Source organism: Artemia franciscana, chromosome 17, assembly GCF_032884065.1.
Source record: "Artemia franciscana chromosome 17, ASM3288406v1, whole genome shotgun sequence".
Classification (NCBI taxonomy): domain Eukaryota; kingdom Metazoa; phylum Arthropoda; class Branchiopoda; order Anostraca; family Artemiidae; genus Artemia; species Artemia franciscana.
The window spans coordinates 36,828,437-36,848,228 of record NC_088879.1 but is presented as its reverse complement, the minus strand read 5'-3'; the positions used below and the strand labels follow the sequence as shown (position 1 = coordinate 36,848,228).

The window sequence follows — 19,792 nt, the reverse complement described above, 5'->3', positions numbered from 1 at the left end:
CAAAGTTGTGAAGCTGAAAACAATTTTGTTGTACTTCAATTAAGCAGAAGATCTATTTTGCAAAGTTTCACTTTTATAAAACACATATTTTAAAGGTATCTAAGGTCAGGGTCCTCTAGAGGGAGAAGGAGTGGAGGGTAGTTGTTTCAACATACCTTCCCAGGACATACTTTAGTCTGTAGACTTATCCCTGAAAGTTTAATTTTCATAACCTAAACCCTTTCTGAGATAGCAAGAAGTCATTTAACTAGAATTTTACCGAAGTTTTTTCTATTGATTTGAAAGCTGTGATTTAGCTGATTGAATTGTGTTTTTGTGCGTATTGGCAGATAAACTAAACTTTTGGAATAACAGAAGATAGGCTTAACTGTTAAGTTTGGTAAGTCTATTTCAATTCTCGTCCATTTAGATTAAATAGAACATTGGTAATTTTTTTTACTCACAGATTAGTGAGTTCAGATCGTTTACCTTTGGAATCAGAACTTCATCCTGAATTCAATTACAAAATTCATTTCCATATTCTGATTGTAAAGGTAAATCTATTTCTTTTCTATCTCAATAATTTGAATGAAAAAAAATACTAGACTATTTACATATAAACTATGAGAAAAAAGCAAAAAATAGGAACTTAAATAATTTTGGGTAAAAAAAAGCTCAATTATTTGGTAGTAGTCTAGCTGGTAACCTCTTCTGTACTAAACACTACAACCTAATAGCAAAATTTTTACTTTATTGGGTTAAAAAAAATATCTATTTTACCAGACTCGCTGGTAAAAATATTCCCGTTGCTAGATTTCGTCGACGTTGCTTGTTTACGGTTTGAAGAAAAAAATTAAGTATGGAAAACTTGGAGAATACATCATTTGGACTATTATGGGGGGAGGGGTGAAATGAAGTGAAACGCTTTTAAGAATTATGTAAGTAATTTAGAATTTGTAAAATTCTAGTTAATTGACTTCTTGCTATTTCAGAAAGGGTTTAGGTTAGGAAAATGAAACTTTCAGGGATGAATCTACAGACTAAAGTGTGTCCCCGAAAAGTATTTTGAAGCAACTACCTCCACTCCTTCTCCCTCTAGAGGGCCCTGACCTTTGATGACCTTAAAAAATTTGTGTGTTATAAAAGTGAAACCTTGCAAAATAGATCTTCTGCTTAATTGAAGTACAACAGAAGGTAAAACTGGTGCAAACAGTATTACTGGCTTTCATATAAAGTGAATGTACCACTCGATGCCTTTTTTTATGCTCTTTACAAATATAATAATTGCTTCTACTGCAAATTCAGATTTAAGCACTTTTTGACCTCTTGACCTCTTAAAAATGACCTATATATGGGGACATTACAAATATGTAATAGTTTAGAAACAAATTTGGGCTATATATTTGCACATCAGGGGGTGGGGGTAAAGCATAGCATATATTAAATACGTAAACTAACCATTGCTGTTTTTTTTTTTTTTTTTTTTTTTTTAATGTGTTTGTGCACATCGAATTATTACGAGAAGAGAAATCACCAGTGCAACAGCACAAACAAATAAAAAAAATAACTGTTCCTAAATCTGAATTTGCAGTAGAAGCGATTATTATATTTGTAAACAGCATTAAAAAAGGCATTGAGTTGTGTATTCACTTTATATGAAAGCCAGTAATACTGTTTGCACCAGTTTTACCCAATAAAATTGTTTTCAGCTTCATAACTTTGCTCAATTCCATTTTATAAGGTTTTAAAGATATTCAAATACATTTCCTAAATTTTGAAAAAAAAAACATTGATTTGGCTCAAAATTCTCCTCAATAACAGGAATTGCATTTTCAGAACTAAAGGCAGAGAAAAAGCAACTAGTAACTGAAAATTAAGGTAAAATGTTGTTTTGTCAAAATTTCAATAGGTATATAGACCTGTCATGTAGGCAAATTTCAGGGCCCTCTAGAGGGAGAAGGAGTGGAGGTAGATACTTTATAATACCTTCCCAGGACATACTTTAGCCTGTAGACCCATCCCTGAAAGTTTCATTTTCCTAACCCCAACCCTTTCTGAGATAGCAAGAAGTCAATTAACTAGAATTTTACCTAGAATTTTTTAAAGTCGTTTCTAGGACTTTCCTTCTGAAGAGGCCAACCACTGCACTAGTACTGGGAGACGTACTTTTCAAAATCAAAGAGAGAGAGGGGAGGGGGCTTTTGTCATTTTTCTCAATTTTGTCTATGAAAACACCAAAACAGCTGCTTTTCAGTGAATATACAAGATAAAAGAGGTTTTTCAAAATCTAGGAGGGGCAAAATAATCCAGGGGATAGCAAATGCCCATAACACTCAAAGTGACGCCCCAACTTCTTTTTACATTGGATATTCTTTAAAGTCTTCCTCTAGATTCCAGATGATGGGATTTTTGCTATCTGGCAAATCTTGCTATCTTGCCTTGGCAGGCACGCGTGCTTGATTTTTCAAGGGGTGAGTGATGTTGTTGGTTAGGGGGGGGGGGTTGCAATGATAAAAAACAGATTTAAGTCGATGAGAGGTTGAGAGCCAAGTCTCCACTCCCAATTTATTTCCCTGAAATTAAGCCTAGGGCTACATGAGTTCACATTGGCGAATGAAAATTAAAAAAAAGGATCCTAAATTATGCCTTGGGAAGATATTTTGAAGAAGCCTATCTATCTCCATCCCCTCTTCTTCAAAAAGCACTGTCCTCATGATAGGTGTGAACTAGCTCTGTGTTATAAAAGAAAAGAAAAAGAATCCCGTTTACGGTGGTTGCAGCCACTTTTCTTGTTTTTCAAACGAGTATGTTTTCCTTTTTATTCAAGCCAAGGGACAGTTAGTTTCCTATATAGGGGTATTAGACAAAGTGGTTGTAATAATGTGCGTCTTTTTTTTTTTTTTTTATCTGACTCTAGTTTTAGGAGTTATAGACTATTTTTTTTTTTAATATGGGACATGATAGTCTGATACTAGGTTGCTAGCTACCTTTCAGGGTGGTGGCTTGAACCAGGTACCTCCCCCCCGCACCTGGATAGCCTATGACCCTGGCAGTTGGTTTTCTCACCATGAATCTTTCTTTATGAATTTATAAAAAAAAAACAGGAAAGACAAAGAAAAAAAGGGTCAGAGATTAATTAGAAGATCACAAGCGTCTTGAGATATCGTTGAGCCAGGACCTAAAGCCCTTTTTACAAAGACGTAGTTTGGGGAAGGCAAGGGGGCAATTGCCCCCTTCCAACAATTTGGAAAAAATATTAGAGCCCACGCCCCCTGTGTCTCTGGATTTAGACCCCTCTCGCCCCTCCTCAATAAAATGCTGGAGCTACTCCCCTACCTTTCTAGTAGATGTATTTGTGCCTACGCTATTGCAAGCGGCAATTCATAAATAATTATACATCTAGCTTGATTATTGTTGGGCCCTATTTCTAGCTAGAACTCTAATATAGGCTTTGAATAGGCTATTTATAGCCTATAAATAGGTTAGGACACTATTTCCTAGCAGTATTCAGCCTACATTTGAGCGAATCGTAAGATTAGCAATAGTTGTGTCTTTAGCACAGATGTATAGTCAGGGCAACAACACCCACCCTCCTTCTTCAATCTAAAGATTTTACGATTTGTCATAGTCTCTTAAATGTTTATCAAATAATTCGCCTCTTTTACCTTTTTTGGTACTTGTGTATTATTCAGAACATATTCAATAAGTGAAATTAAGTTCTTTCGTGAAATTAAATTTAAAAAAAAACAGTTTACTAAACAGTAAAAAACTTTAACGTAAAGAGCGGGGCGTTGAGAAGGGAACGGCCCCTTTCATAAACGGAGTAATTTCTGTTCGTTTCAAGTTTTAATGTCACTCCTTACTTTCAGTTTAAAAAAAAAAGTTTTCTTATTTAATTTCTGAACGTTTTTGAATTAATGCATGTTTGATTTTGGCTCTCCGCACATAAATTATTAAAATGAAATTTGCATATCAATTCTTTTTTTGGCTAAATGGCTTTCTCTTAGTTTTGATCAGACAATTTTGAGAAATAAGGGGTGGGGAAGAAGGCCTAGTTGCCCTCCAATTTTTCGATTACTTAAAAAGGCAACTAGAACTTTTAATTTTTAACCAACGTTTTTATTAGTAAAAAATATACGTAACTTAAGAGTTAACTTACGTAACAAACTTCTATATTCTTATATTTTTATTATGTACATTAGGGGGTTTGTCCCTTTGTTAATACCCCACTCTTTACGCTAAAGCTCAAGTTTTGTGCCAATTCTTTAAGAATGACCCCTGAATCAGAAAGGCCGTAGAACAAATAGTTGAAATTACTAAAAATACTTTCAAACAGTTCGTGGTAACGAACGGGGCGACCCGGCTCAATAGTAACCGAAACTCTAAAAAACGGAATTTTGATGCTAAAAGACACATCAAACGAATCGAATTTTCATGCTGATTTTAAGTATATAAGATATATAATAATTTTAAATAATTTATATAAATATAAAAGTCATAGAATCTTAACGAAAATCACACCATCGCATTCACCCCTATAGCAAACATTTCAAGCTCGTATCTAAAAAAATGTGGAATTTCGTATTTTTTGCCAGAAGACAGATCACGGGTGCGTGTTTATTTGTTAGTTTTTTTCCCAGGGGTCATCATATCGACCAAATGGTCTTAGAATGGCTTATTCTAACGAAAATGAAAAGTTATAGTGCCCTTTTTAAATGACCAAAAAAATTGAGGACACCTAGGCCCCCTCCCACGCTCATTTTTTCCCAAAGTCAACGGATCAAAATTTTGAGATAGCCATTTTGTTCAACAGAGTCGAAAATCATAGTATATATGTCTTTGGGGATGACTTATACCCCCACAGTCCCCGGGGGAGGGGCTGCAAGTTACAAACTTTGACCAGTGTTTACATACAGTAATGGTTATTGGGAAGTGTACAGACGTTTTTAGGGGGATTTTTTGGTTTGGAGGTGGGGTTGAGGGGAGGGGGCTATGTGGGAGGATCTTTTCTTGGAGGAATATGGCATGGGGGAAGAGAAATTCAATGAAAAGGTGTGGGATTTTCTAGCATTACTATAAAAAAAAGCAATGAAAAAATAAACATGAAACAGTTTTTTCAATTGAAAATAAAGAGTAGCATTAAAACTTAAAATGAACAGAGATTATTACGCATATGAAGGGTTCTAAAAATACTTTAGCATAAAGAGCGAGGTATTTAGGAGGATATAAATACCTCGCTCTTTATGCTAAAGTATTTTTAGTAATTTCAACTATTTATTCTACGGCCTTTCTGATTCAGGGGTCATTCTTAAAGAATTGGGACAAAACTTAAGATTTAGTGTAAAGAGCGAGGTATTAACGAGGGGACAAACCCCCTCATATGCATAATAAAAAAAAAAAATATAAAAGTTTGTTACGTAAGTTAATTCTTAAGTTACGTATATTTTTTACTAATGAAAGCGTTCGTTAAAAATCAAAAGTTCTGGTTGCCTTTTTAAGTCACCAAAAATTTGGAGAGCAACTAGGCCTCCTTCCCCACCCCTTATTTCTCAATATCGTCTGAGATCAAAACTAATAGAAAGCCATTTAGTCAAAAAAAGAGTTAATACGCAAATTTCATTTTAATAATTTATGTGCGGAGAGCCAAAATCAAACATGCATTAATTCAAAAACGTTCAAAAATTAAATAAAAAAACTAGTTTTCTTTAACTGAATGCAAGGAGTGACATTAAAACTTAAAACGAACAGAAATTAGTCCGTATATGAAATGGGTTATCACCTCCGCAATCCCTCGCTCTTTACGCTAAAGTTTGACTCTTTGCCACGATTCTACTTCTTAAAATAATTAAAAACTTTAGCGTGAAGAGCGAGGCGTTGAGGAGGTGACAACCCATTTCATATATGGAGTAATTTCTGTTCGTTTTGAGTTTTAATGTCGCTCCTTACTTTCAGTTAAAAAAACTAGTTTTTTTTATGTAATAGCATAAAGAGCGAGGTATTTAGGAGGAGAAGAACCTCTCATATGCGTAATTATCTCTGTTTGTTTTAAGTTTTAATGCTACTCCTTACTTTCAATTGAAAAAAAATTCCTCATGTTTATTTTTTCATTGTTTTTTTTTATTGTAATGGTAGAAAATACTGCCCCCTTTTCATTGAATTTTTCTTCCCCCATGACATAATCCTACAAGGAAAGATCCTTCCCCGTAGCCCTCTCCCCTCAACCCCCCCCCAAACCAAAAAGAATCCTCCTGAAAACGTCTGTACACTTCCCAATAACCATTACTGTATGTAATCACTGGTCAAAGTTTGTAACGTGCAGTCCCTCCCCCCGGGGACTTTTTGGGAATAAGTTATCCCCAAAGACATAGTTATTATAGTTTCCGACTATGCTGAACAAAATGGTTATCTCAAAATTTTGATCCGTTGACTTTGGGATGAATGAGCGTGGGAGGGCGCCTAGGTGCCTTCCAATTTTTTCACTCAAAAAGGGCACTAGAACTTTTCATTTCCGTTAGAATGAGCCCTCTTGCGACATTCTAAGACCACTTGGTCGGTATGATGCCCCCTGGGAAAAAAACCAAAACCAAATAAACACGCACCCGTGATCTGTGTTCTGGCAAAAAATGCGTAATTCCACATTTTTGTAGATAGGAGCTTGAAACTTTCGCAATAGGGTTCTCTGATACGCTGAATGCGATAGTGTGATTTTTGTTAAGATTCGTAGACTTTTAGAGGGTGTTTGCCCCTATTTTTCGAAATAAGGCAAATTTTCTCAGGCTCGTAAATTTTGAGGACAAAGACTAAATTTGATGAAACTTATATATTTAAAATCAGCATGAAAGCTGATTCTTTTGAAGTATCTTTTAATATCAAAACTTCGTTTTTTAGAGTTTCATTTACTATTAAGCTCCTTACTACAGTTCGTTACCACGAACTGTTTGACAAACTACGATGCAGGTACATTTTAATTAAATATTTGATGTATAGATGTGGTCAGATTAGGTTAAGTTAGGTATTTGATATAATGCACCCCACCCCCACCCCTAATGTGCAAATATATAGCCCAAATTTTTGATAAAGTTAATGAAATAAAACAAAATATGATGAAAATATAATACTATATTAGAAAAACTGCCTTAGAAATGCCTAGCTCTCGTTCAAACCAGGCAACATTTGTCAGTTCGTAAACCCAGCGATAAATGAAACGAACTGCAGTAATAAAGTGTATTCTACTGTCATCAAACCACGTATTTACATGCAAATTGACTTTTTTCAAACATAATCTTTTTTCACACTTCCAAAATGTTCCTTTTCGTAAGAGTATAAAGTCACGGTGTGTCCATTGACGCACTGTTTTGTTGTGGGCAACAACCCCATATCCTGGAAAAATATAATTGCTTCTTTTTCAGTCTCTGGCAAATCCCAAATCTTCATTTCAAAATCCATTTTCAGACATTATCTTCTATCACTATGCGTAGCAAACTTCGCATCGTAGTTTTTTTCACCAAAGAACCTAACTTCACTTATTGATTGTGTTCTGAATAATACACAAGTACCTCCTTTTTGTGGCACTTGGTATCTACCAAGTGATATGTAGCGATCGCAAATTATGTCGGTCGCTCTATCTGTCTGTCCCGATTTTGGTAGTTTAGGCACTTCCAGGTAAGCTAGGACGATGAACTTTGGCAGGCGTATCAGAAACCAGACCAGATTAAATTAGAAATTGTCGTTTTCCCGATTCAAAAATCTGGGAGGGAGTGGGGGGACGGTTAAATCGGAAAAATTAGAAAAAATGAGGTATTTTTAACTTACGAACCGGTGGTCAGATCTTAATAAAATTTGATATTTAGAAGGATGCCGTGCCTCAGAGCTCTTATATTGAATACCGACTGGATCTGGTGACATTGGCAGGAGCTGGGGGGGGAATCTTAGAAAACACTTAGAGTGGAGGGATCGGGATGCAACTTGGTGAGGAAGATAAGCAGAAGTCCTATATACTTGATTGACGTAACCGGAATGGATCCGCTCTATTTGGGGGAGTTGGGGGGGGGGTTAATTTTGACAAATTTGAAAAAAATAGGTATTTTTAAGCGTAAAAGGAGTGATCAGATCTTAATGAAATTTCACATTTAGAAGGACCTCGTGACTTAGATCTTTCATTTTAAATCCCGAACGTATTCAGCGTCGTTGGGGTTGGGGGGGGGGCAAAATCTTGGAAAACGCTTAAATTGGAGAGATCACGATAAAACTTGGTGGGAAGAAAAGCACAAGTCCAAGATACGTGACTGACATAGCCGGAGCGGATCTGCTCTCTGCGGTGGAGTTGAGGGGGGGGGGCTTTGTAATTCGGAAAAATTAGAAAAAATGAAATTCTTGCAAACGGGTGATGACATCTTACTGAAATTTTAAATTTGGAAGGATCTTGTGCATTAGAGCTCTCATTTTAAATCCCGACCAGATCCGGTGACATTGGGGGAGATGGAGGGGGAAAGCGGAATACTTGTAAAACGTGAAAATTGAGGTATCTTTATCATACAAATGGGTTATCGGATCTTAATGAAACTTGATATATAGAGGGATCTTATGTCTCAGATGCTCCATTTTCAATTCGAATCGGATTCAAGGAAATAGGGGTTTGGAGACATAGGACATAGGGGGTCGCTTAGAGCGAAGAGATCGGGTTAAAAATTGATGGAAAGAATAAACACAAGCTATAGATACGTGGTTGACATAATTGGAACGGATCCGTTTTCTTTGGGAGAGCTGGGGGGCGTTAATTTGGAAAAATTAGAAAAATTGAGGTATTTGTAACTAAGAATGGGTGACCGGATCTCAATGAAATTTGATATTTAGAAGGAACTCATGTCTCAGAGCTCTTATTTCAAATTCCGACCAGATCTTTTAACATTGGGGGGAGTTGAAGGGGGAAACCGGAAATCTTAGAAAACGCTTAGAGTGGAGAAATCGGGATGAAACTTGGTGGATAGAATAAGCAAATGTCGTAGATACGTGATTGACGTAACCGTACTGGATCCGCTCTCTTTTGGGGAGTTAGGGGGTGGAGTTAAGTGTTTTTTGTGAGTTTGGTGCTTCTGGACGTGCTTGGACGATGAAAATTGGTAGACCTGTCTGGAAGCTGCACAAATTGATTGATAAAGTCTTTTTCCCCGATTCGACCATCTGGGGGGCTGAAGGGAGAGGAAAAGTTGGAAAAAATGAGGTATTTATAACTTACCAGTTGGTGATTGGATCTTAATGAATTTTGATATTTAGAAGGACCTCGTGACTCAGAGCTCTTATTTTTAATCCCGACCGACATTAAGCCTCTGATTTTCCTTTTAAATCAATCTATTGATTCTTAGAATTTTTCTAGAGCTCATACCATATGAGTTCTTGGCTCTTGGGTCTTCCAGCCTCGTCACAAGTGCCATATGAGCTCTTAGCTCTTGGTTATATAAATACCCTCCCCGTCTCAAAATGAGTTTTTCGTACATGCCTTAGCTGGTGTAGGGACAGCTTAACCGTTCTATTTTTTAAATGAATAATCTTTTGACGGTCAGTTGAAGAGTTTAATCCTCTTACTCGTAAGACACCTTTTTGTTTAATTTATAGCCGGCACATTTTGAAACGAAACGGAATTTGAGCTTTAATGGTTTGACAGCTGACGTTTGGACGCACAAAAAAAAGTGACAGAAGTGACTTGCAAAAACTTCACTGTGTGTTTCGCACTTGCTCAGAAAAGGTTTTCAGTTGTAATATTTCGAAATTACCCTTAAAGTACCAAAGACATCAAAACAAAATCATTTTTTGCCCTTTGGCATGTCCTAGGACCTATTCATACCTAAAAAGTGCCATTTTACAATGTCTTTTTTTGCTTGTTTAATTTTTTTATCACAATCTTCGTAGCTCCATCAACAATGATGATATGCCAATATTCCTGTTGATTTCTTCATTTTATTTTCCACTTTTGATATTATGTTGCATGTTTAAAGCAAGGATTTCAGGGATTAGCTGTGTTGGAGGGCTATTCCAGGAGAAGATGGATTACTGGGAAAAGATCATTTTTAGGTATTCTGGATGGGGTTTGCCCATCTCGGGGTGTACCCAGCTCGGGGTTACCCTGCAAAGGTCGGGGACTTTTGACGAGTTACCCTTAAAGGCTTTGCTCTTTCAGAAACGAGTGTCGATAACTCCTGATAGAGGGGGACGCATACATTTGTAAAAAAATTGGCATGGTTGTCACGTCAGAACGACATTTGATTCGTTCCAGGGTATGGCATCATAGTTTACAGAAACCGCTGCCCGAGCTGCTCGATTTCGAGCGCTTTAAGGAGGAGCGATATAGCTTTTGGAGTCATCAAGGAGGCACACTCGTGCCTCTATAAAGAGGCGACCCACGACAATGTTAAGCGATCTTCGGTTCCAGTGGTCGCAGAGGGAAGGGGAGAGATGCATTTCGTAGCCCGAGCTCCAACTAAGAAACCTGCAAAATTTCATCCCCCTCCAACTTTTCCTTCATGGGGAAAATCTGGCCGAAAGTTTCGACCCGTCAACCCCAGCCCCCCTTCAACGTTGTCCGATCGGGCTGAAATTCACAAGTTAAAGTCCCCTAGGGCCCAGGAGCTTATCTGCGAAATTTCAGCTTGATCCGATAACTCCTTCCCTGTTTTACAGAAACCACGCATAGCCACTTAAAATTCATTTTCTTTTTTTTTCTAGACGCCTACAGGTCACATCCGACATCGGATCTGGGTGTACGAAGACTCATTTGATGCGGAATTCTCCGAGTAATTTTCCTGGAAAGTTTCGTAGGAAAATCTTAACTCCCCGAAAGTTTCGACCCCCCAACCCCACCCCACCCCCCCCCCTTTTAACGTTGTCCGATCGGGCTGAAATTCACAAGTTAAGGTCCCCTACGGCCCAGGAGCTTATCCGCGAAATTTCAGCTCGATCCGATAACTACTTCCCTGTTTTCCAGAAACCACGCATTAGCTACTTAATTAACGCATTTCTCTCCATAAGAGCCCATGTTAATTTGAAATTTTTAAAAGTTATTGAGAAGTTATATTTACACACATGCAAGTGATTAGCTCAGTCGGTAGAGCGTGGGACTTTTAATCCTTGGGTCAAGGGTTCAAGTCCCTTACGGGCGGTTTTTTTTCACAACATCAAAAAAATTTTGAGAACACCTGGACAGCTTATCATTTGAGAGATAACAGAATATTAGCTTCTTATGAGCAAAAGAAACATTTCGGTCATTCTATCTATTTTTTTTCTATTTTATACAATGATTTAAAAGCGGGGGGGGGGGGTCCTCTCCTAATTCCTGTACGAGGAGTACAGGAATTATTAAATTACATCCACCATGGATTGTAGAAAAACGTACAGAATTAATATGAAAAAAAATTAAACCTGTACAAAAGAGTCTTTAAAAGCGGGGGGTTTGCCTCTCCTAATAGTCTTCTTATAGTCCTAATAGTCTAATAGTCCCATGTTAATTTTTGAAATTCTTAAAAGTTACAAATATCAACATTCAAGTACATCAAAATAATCAGCTTGGCACGGCGAGAATGACTGCAAGCATCATAAGAATCCAGCTCCATTCCAGAAATGCACGAGTTGACGGGAGCTGTAAGATACATGTCCAAAAGAACTGACTTTTGACCCTGTTGGGGACTTTGCAACTGGGGCAATCCTCAGTGATGTCCGAAATAAGTGTGATATAAATGTGCTTTAAGTATATATTTTATAGCCTTTAAGTGCTCATTGCCAATTTTTAGGTGAATTTTCAAATGTTTTGAAGAAGTTTAAGTTTTTCTCGATTTAATGAAACATGGATATTTACTTATTTTATATAAATAGTTGCTAAATAAGATAAATAATATATAATTTACTATAATTACCTAAAGACGTTTCCTATATGAGAAGGCATTTTTAGAATAAATTCTTTATTATAGGCTTTTGGACGTAGCGATCAAAATAAAAGTGTATAATTTTGTTAACACCTGGACTGCTTATCATTTGAGAGATAAAAGAATATTAGCTTCTTATGAGCAAAAGAAACATTTCGTTCATTCTATCTATTTTTTTTTTCTATTTTATACAATGATTTAAAAGCGGGGGGGGGGGGGTTGGGGGGCGGCAGCCACCCAACTTCCTCTCCTAATTCCTCTACGAGGAGTACAGGAATTATTAAATTACATCCACCATGGATTGTAGAAAAACGTACAGAAATAATATGAAAAAAACTTCGTTTTCTTAAAGAGTTAAAGAGGCTGCGTCCCAAAGTCGAACCTTAAAACGTACAGGAATTGTAAGAGGCAGTTGGGGGGCTGCCGCCCCCCAAACCCCCCGCTTTTAAAGACTCTTTTGTACAGGTTTTTTTTGTGGGGGGACTTCATTGTTACTAATTACTAGTTTCGGCGCAATGGTTCTCCTGTCCTCTTGTGTTTAACATTTTTCGAAGTTATTCCATTATTCATTCATTTCAATTTTTTGTTAATTAAAAGAGGGCCTTTCCGAAGCCAAGAGCGGGGGGTTAGCAAAAAAACAAAAAACCTGTACAAAAGAGTCTTTAAAAGCGAGGGGTTTGGGGGGCGGCAACCCCCCAACTGCCTCTTCTAATTCCTGTACGTTTTAAGGTTCGACTTTGGGACGCAGCCTCTTTAACTCTTTAAGAAAACGAAGTTTTTTTCATATTATTACAAAATGAGCCTATGTATATTCCGTGACTGGTCTGATGCACGATACGAAAAGAGGCAAGATGGACTCATAATGGAAGTCACATTTGCATCTTAGGATAACTCTTAACCTAATGGAGAAGGAGTTTATCACGTTACTGAGATTTTCAGCCCATGTGAGATCTGAAGAAAAGTGGACTCAAGAAATCGTCGCGAATCTAATCTTTTCGTTGTCTCTCCTTTTAAGATAAAATCTGGATGGACCCTAATATTTTGTGTCTTCAAAATGAGAAGCTCTTTTGCTTTCGATGCTTTGAAGCTGACAAGCTGCACATCGCCCGTATTTCAATTTCTTCCAAGTTGGGCAGAAGTTTTTTATGGGGTTCACGGGAATTCTTATTTTATTTAACTACACTCGTTTCGAAAAGATAATCTGATGTTCAATACCGAAGGAATTTTTAATCTCTTTTTACTGAAGTAAATTTAGCTCATAATAAAAAGGTACTCATTGGTTTGATACATGGCTCTCCTTCTGGATCCATCTCCTAATTTTTCGCCCATCTGGAAAAGATATTTGAGAGGATACCCAAAATAGAGTATATCGAGTTTGTGCTCAAGTATATTATATTAGTATAGTATACTAATCAAGTAAGTATATTAGTGCTCAAGACATAATTAGAAAGCTGTCTGTTGCTGCAAAAGGGACTATCAAGAGTCTGTTGTTTTGTAGCTGTAATCATTTCATGGTCTTTTCCCATGTTTTCACCTAGTTGATTGTTTTATTATTTTTGTTTTTACATTTAGATCAACCAAATTTTCTTGTTTTTATAATGACATGTAAGTAAGCTACTGAATTGGGCGATTAAAATATAAACTTTGTCTATTCAGAAACCCATAAAAATTAATCAGTGTGTCGCTTTTCCGTTAGTATTTTGAACACATAAGATTTATTTCTGCAATTGAAACCTGAAACAGAACATACACTTTCCTTGGGTTATATATATATATATATATATATATATATATATATATATATATATATATATATATATATATATATATATATATATATATATATATATATATATATATATATATATATATATATATATATATATATATATATATATATATATATATATATATATATATATATATATATATATATATATATATATATATATATATATATATATATAGAAACAAACGAATTAACTTGGAGAAAATCGTGTGTATATATATAAAGCGTAGAAAAGTCAGATTTTCAGTTTTAAGGGCATGTATTTATTTTTCCAGAAAGAGCGTAGTGGCTTACAGTATACGGAGTTAAGAGCCAACCGTCGTTTGATATCTTTTAAGGAGTCGTTAGTGAATGACAGCCCACTTCCTAGGTAAACAAACTGTTTCAGCCAATTGATTTCCTCACCTCAAATAGTGGCTTTGGTAAGAGGGGGAATAGTCTCTGCGGGCTGTGGTATTCCCAAGACCTTGGCCAATTACCCCCTCCCCCACCCCCAACCCCAATGTGATCATATTTCAGCAATTATCTTCACTAACATTTACTATTTGTTCTATATTTCCCGTTTTATAAAGTTGCGTCTCACTCCTGCATGCCGCTCTCAGGGCTAAAGTCTTACGCACAAGTCTTGTGGGGATTTTGAAAATCAATTTTAATATTAAAAAAAGTTTAGAACTAGATTAAGCTACTTCACAAGAGATTAATTTAGTAAGAAGGCATTACCCCCAAACTGAATAAACATATACCCTAACTTCATTGATAGTTCAAGAGCATGGAGCTTTCTTAAGTAAACAAGAGGCAACAGTAGGGAAGTGGAAAAGGAGGGAAATTATTGCCACTTGGAATTTTAAAAATACGTGTTATAGTTGGGAAGGACTCTTTTTTAGTATTTTTAGAGTATAAAATGAAAGACAAATCTCCCTTAGATTCTGAGAAATGTTTTATCCTAATAAAAAAATCGAGAAAATATTTGGTAATTAATCATTTTCCATTATCTTACTCTTGACCAATCGCCACGTAATAGTCAAAAGGTCGTATTTGAAAAAGAATAAAATTTTGAGAAAGCACCTAAAAACGTCATCTTTTTTTCTGGAGCTGAATATACGGTTGATAAAAAACAGATGAGAAACTAGTATAAAATAACTAGTTTGTGATACCTGTTGGTAGACTTTTGGTCCCGCTAGATGAAATTGAATAAAAAACAAGTTTTTCAACTGAAAGTAAGAAGCAACATGAAAACTTGAAACGAACAGAAATTATTACGTATATGACCGGGGTTGTCCTCTCCTCAGTATCTCGCTCTTTACGCTAAAGTTTAAATTTTTGTTCCAATTATTCAAGAATGACTACTGATACTCAAGGACCGTTGAATCAGAATAAAAGCTTTTTCAAACATCCAAATAACACCTGTATAACTTGCAGCGCCTCCACCGGGGGCTGTGGGGGGTCAATTCGTCTTCAAAACTGTAGTTATTATATCTTTCAATGATGCTGAATAGAATAGCCATCTCAAAATTTTGATCAGATAACTTTGGGGACAAAAGGAGTGGGAGGGGGTTAGCTGCCCTCCGATAATTTTTTCACTTAAAAGGAGCATAAGACCTTTCTATTTTTGATTAAATGAGCTCTCTTTCGATCATCTAGGATCATTGGATCGATACGATCACCCCTAGGGAGAACAAAGAAGAAAACAAATTAACACACATCCGTGACCTTGTTTCTTGCAAAAAATTTCAAGTTCCACATTTTTGTATATAAACCGTCCTAGTGGCCTTAAACTGATGGGGACATGGGGACAGCAATAGGGCTTCCACTTTTCGGTTTCAATTTTCCCTATTTTTATATCAATTTTCCCTAAAATTCCTTGTCTTTAGATCTGATTTCTCCCTATTTTCCTCCCTAGAAAAAAAGATATTTTGCCTCAGATTTCCATGCAATCTACACGAAAAACGTAACGTAGAATCAAAGTGTTATTTTTTACTTTAAATAATGATATACATAAAATCTTTTACACTATTGAGAACACAAAAGAAATTTCTAGTAAGTATCATCTCCAGCACTTCATCGCACGTAGCGTTTGCTTTTGTCTTGAAACCAGCAACAGCTTTCGGTATGCTGACAGTTGATGAAGTTTTATCTTCATTTCTCAACCAGTAATTGACTCGAATAAGTGAGATTAGTGTGACATTCTCGGCATTATTTCGGATGTCTGTGTTAATTAATTTCAGGAGACTATACAAACGCTCAGCTGGTACATTACTAAAGGGTAACAAAAACATCAGTGATATGCCCTTCCGCAATTCTGGGTACTTGATTTCACCTCTGCAAGTCTTCAGACTAAGTATCTTCATCCAGTAGCGCTCAACTGACAAATGAAGCTTAATGATATCGGTCATTGCCAGAGATTTCCATTCTACGTCCATTTTTTGGACGCAACACTTTTCTGTTAGAACGGGATGTCTCGCAAATAGTGGCCTTAGAGATTTTGGCTTCAAATTTCTTGCATTCCTAGGTTCAACCAATGCCAAAATGTCATAAATTTTGTCTTTAAACCTGAAACGGTCTTGAATATGCTTAATTAGGACTATATAATAGTTTCGACAAGACCGGTAAAAGAAATTAATATTATAACTTGGCCTGAAAATCCTTACTTTACCCAAGATTTTCCTTTGTCCCTATATTCAAAATAAGTGTCCCTAAAAGAAGTGATTTCTCCCTAAAATAGGGTAATCTCCCTGAAAGTGGAAGCCCCGGACAGCAAGACCTTTTTATTTTCGATTAAATGAGCTCTCTTTCGATCATCTAGGATCATTGTGTCGATACGATCACTCCTGGGGAGAACAAAGAAGAAAATAAATTAACACACATCCGTGACCTTGTTTCTAGCAAAAAATTTAAAATTCCACATTTTTGTATATAAGCCATCCTAGTGGCCTTAAACTGATGGGGACATGGATCTCAGGCACCCGCACTCCCCACAATCAATAAAATTTATTAATGGATATAATTGGGTGCACTCATTGTTTGCTGACTGGAGGATAATAGTGCTTCCAGTGGCTAGTTTTGCTGATGAAGGAGTCAAAGAGGTGAAAGGACTTGATGATATACCCCTCTACAATTTTTGAAACTGGAACTGGAAGAGATTGAAACCTCTACAGTAGGGTTCTCTGATAAGCTGAATCTCATGGTAGGATTTTCATTAAAATCCCTTCATTTCTTAGGGGTGTTCTCCCTTCTTTCAAAAATTAGGCAAATCTTCTCGGGCTTCTAACTTTTGATGGGTAACTTTTTATTTTAGTTATATTTCTCCTGTAATTTCCAAGACTAGGCTTTTGAAACTTAAACCGGCCAACTTTACTCGTAATTCCGAAATTACCATACTTGTTTTTTTACAATTATATACTAGCCTTAAGCTTAAAATATTATATTCTATTGAGCTCCGTTTAATTTTAGAAACACTGTAACACAAGAACCTATGAATTTCCACTAGGAGTAATTAGCCCCTCACTTAGTACATTAATTTATCGATTCTTTCTTTGAAAGTCCTGTACTGTCTTTTTCTTTAATATTTTGAGAAAATGTTCTTATTATCAAAAATTTTCAATAAATAGACAATAAATAAATACACAACAAAAGACATACTCTATTTAGTTTAATAAAAATCTTATATATGAAAGTTCGCTAGATCAAATTGTGAAGGCAGGCTTACCTTGGTCAATTACACAAATTTTTGAAGGGTCGTACCAATTGTGTAATCACTGAAGAGACTATACAATTGGCAAACCCAAAAGAACTTTTATTATCTGCAATCATCCACTTAAAGGTGAAAGACCCTACATCTATTGCAGTGTCAATTTCTTTATACTGACTAAAGAGATCTTGCACTCTAACCCAAAATACCAGCCAAATAATAATTAATAATAATTTATTTGTTACCCGCTTGTTTTGACAAATTAAGCGGAGTAAAAACATTAAGGAAAGAAAAACGAAATAACACAAACAATACAATTAATACAGTCTAATCAAAGGGTGGTAAGGGCCCAAGCGTTGACAGGCCTCAGCACCTAATCTAGCATAGAGTTTTTTATAAACGAAAATAATATCAGTGGCACAAAACTTTCTGATAATCTTCTGATTTCTATAAGAACGCGGCAGATACAATAAATATTTACAATAACGAAAATACATAACTCTTATGCCCTGCAAATCTTGATTATTAAACAACGGGCGCAAACCGGAAAGAAACAATATAGAATGATCGCAATATGTAGAATAAAGTCTGGATAAAGCCTTTCGTGAAAATCTGCCTCGGTTCGGGACAATTTTCGCGTACCCTTTTTTAAGTTTACTTTTAATATCATTTAGCCCACAGGATCGAAAAGCTGATAAAGATGAACAAATATTAATACCAAGCCACCGAATCGAAGAAACGAGCTTAACTGAAAAATAACCACAATCAAGAATGAAGTTTGGCTCAAGGTATCTTTGAAAAAGGATCTAAAATATGGCCCGTTATTTTTCTGATTTAATACCCAGAAAATTTAAAAAATCCAACAGTTCGAACTGTAGTAAGGAGCAACCCGGCTCTACAGTAACTGAAACTCCCCCAGAGTCCCCATGGGAAGGGCAGCAAGTTACAAACTTTGACCAGTGTTTACATATAGTCATGGTAATTGGGAAGTGTCCAGATTTTTTCATGGTGTTTTTTTTTGTTGAGGGAGGAGGGATTGAGGGTAGGGGTTACGTGGGGGATATTTCCATGGAGGAAGAGAATTTCCTTGAAGGGGGCGCAGGATTTTCTATCATTATTTAAAAAAAAACGATGAAAAAATAAATACGAAAATGTTTTTTCAACTGAAAGTAAGAAGTAACATTAAAACTTGAAACGAACAGAAATTATTATTCATATAGGGTTCACCTCCTCCTAATACCTTACTCTTTACGCTAAAGTATTTTTAATAATTTCAATTATTTATAATACGGCCTTTGTGATTCAGGGGTCATTCTTAAGGAATTGGAACAAAATTTAAGCTTTAATGTACAGAGTGAGGTGTTGACGAGGGGAAGACATAAGCCTAATAAAAAAATGTGCATATAGAAGTTCGTTATGTAAGGAAGTTCGTAAGTTGTGTATATTTTTTATTAATAAAATCGTTCTTAAAAGATTAAAAGTTCTAGTTGCCTTTTTAAGTAACCAAAAAATTGGAGGGTAAAAAGTCATCCTCCCCCTCTTCTTTTTCCTCAAAATCGTCCGATCAAAACTATGAGAAAGCTATTTAGCCAAAAAAAAAAGTCAATATGTAAATTTGGTTTTAATAATTCATGTGCAGAGAGGCAAAATCAAAACATGCATTAATTCAAAAACGTTCAGAAATTAAATGAAAAAAACAAGTTTTTTTCTAACTGATAGTAAGGAGCGACATTAAAACTTAAAATGAACAGAAATTATTCCGTATATGAAAGGAGCTGTTGTCTCCTCAATGCCCTGCTCTTTACGCTAATTATTTTTACTGTTTTAAAAAGTAGAGTTGATTGAAAAAATCAAACTCTAGCGTAAAGAGTGGGCGTTGAGGAGGCAACAGCCTCTTTCATATACCGAGTAATTTCTGTTCGTTTTAACTTTTAATGTCGCTCCTTACTATCAGTTAAAAAAACTTCTTTTTTTATTTAATTCCCGAAATAGAGCCAAGATCTTTCCGCGCTGAATTTTGTATTTTTATGCCAGAAGAAAGATAACGAATGCGTGTTTTTTTCAGGGTCGATCTTTTCGACCCAGTGGTCCTAGAATTTTGCAACTGGTTTCATTCAAACAGAAATTAAAAGGTCTATGGCCCTATATAAGTAACAAAACTTTAGAGAGTAGCTAGCCCCCCCCCAAGCTCCTTTCTTACCAAGGTCACCAGGTCAAAATTTTCAGATAGCCATTTTGTTCAGCTTTGTAGAAATATTTAATAGCTATGTCTTTGATGACGACTTAATCCCTCACAGTCCCTGGGGAAGGGCTATAAGTTATGAACTGTGCCCATTGTTTACATTTAGTACTAGTTATTAGCAAGTGTAAAGACGTTTTCAGGTGATATTTTTTCAAGTGGGGGGCTTGGAGATTGGACTACAT

At 36.0% G+C, this 19,792-nt stretch overlaps 1 long non-coding RNA gene across 1 annotated transcript; it reads left to right on the top strand.

Moving 5' to 3' along the window:
* Positions 1 to 215: 215 nt before the first annotated feature.
* Positions 216 to 11,878, top strand: LOC136038213 (uncharacterized). The gene is made up of 2 exons (XR_010620152.1): positions 216 to 379; positions 10,699 to 11,878. It is a non-coding gene; the product is annotated as an uncharacterized LOC136038213 (long non-coding RNA).
* The last annotated feature ends 7,914 nt before the right edge of the window (positions 11,879 to 19,792 follow it).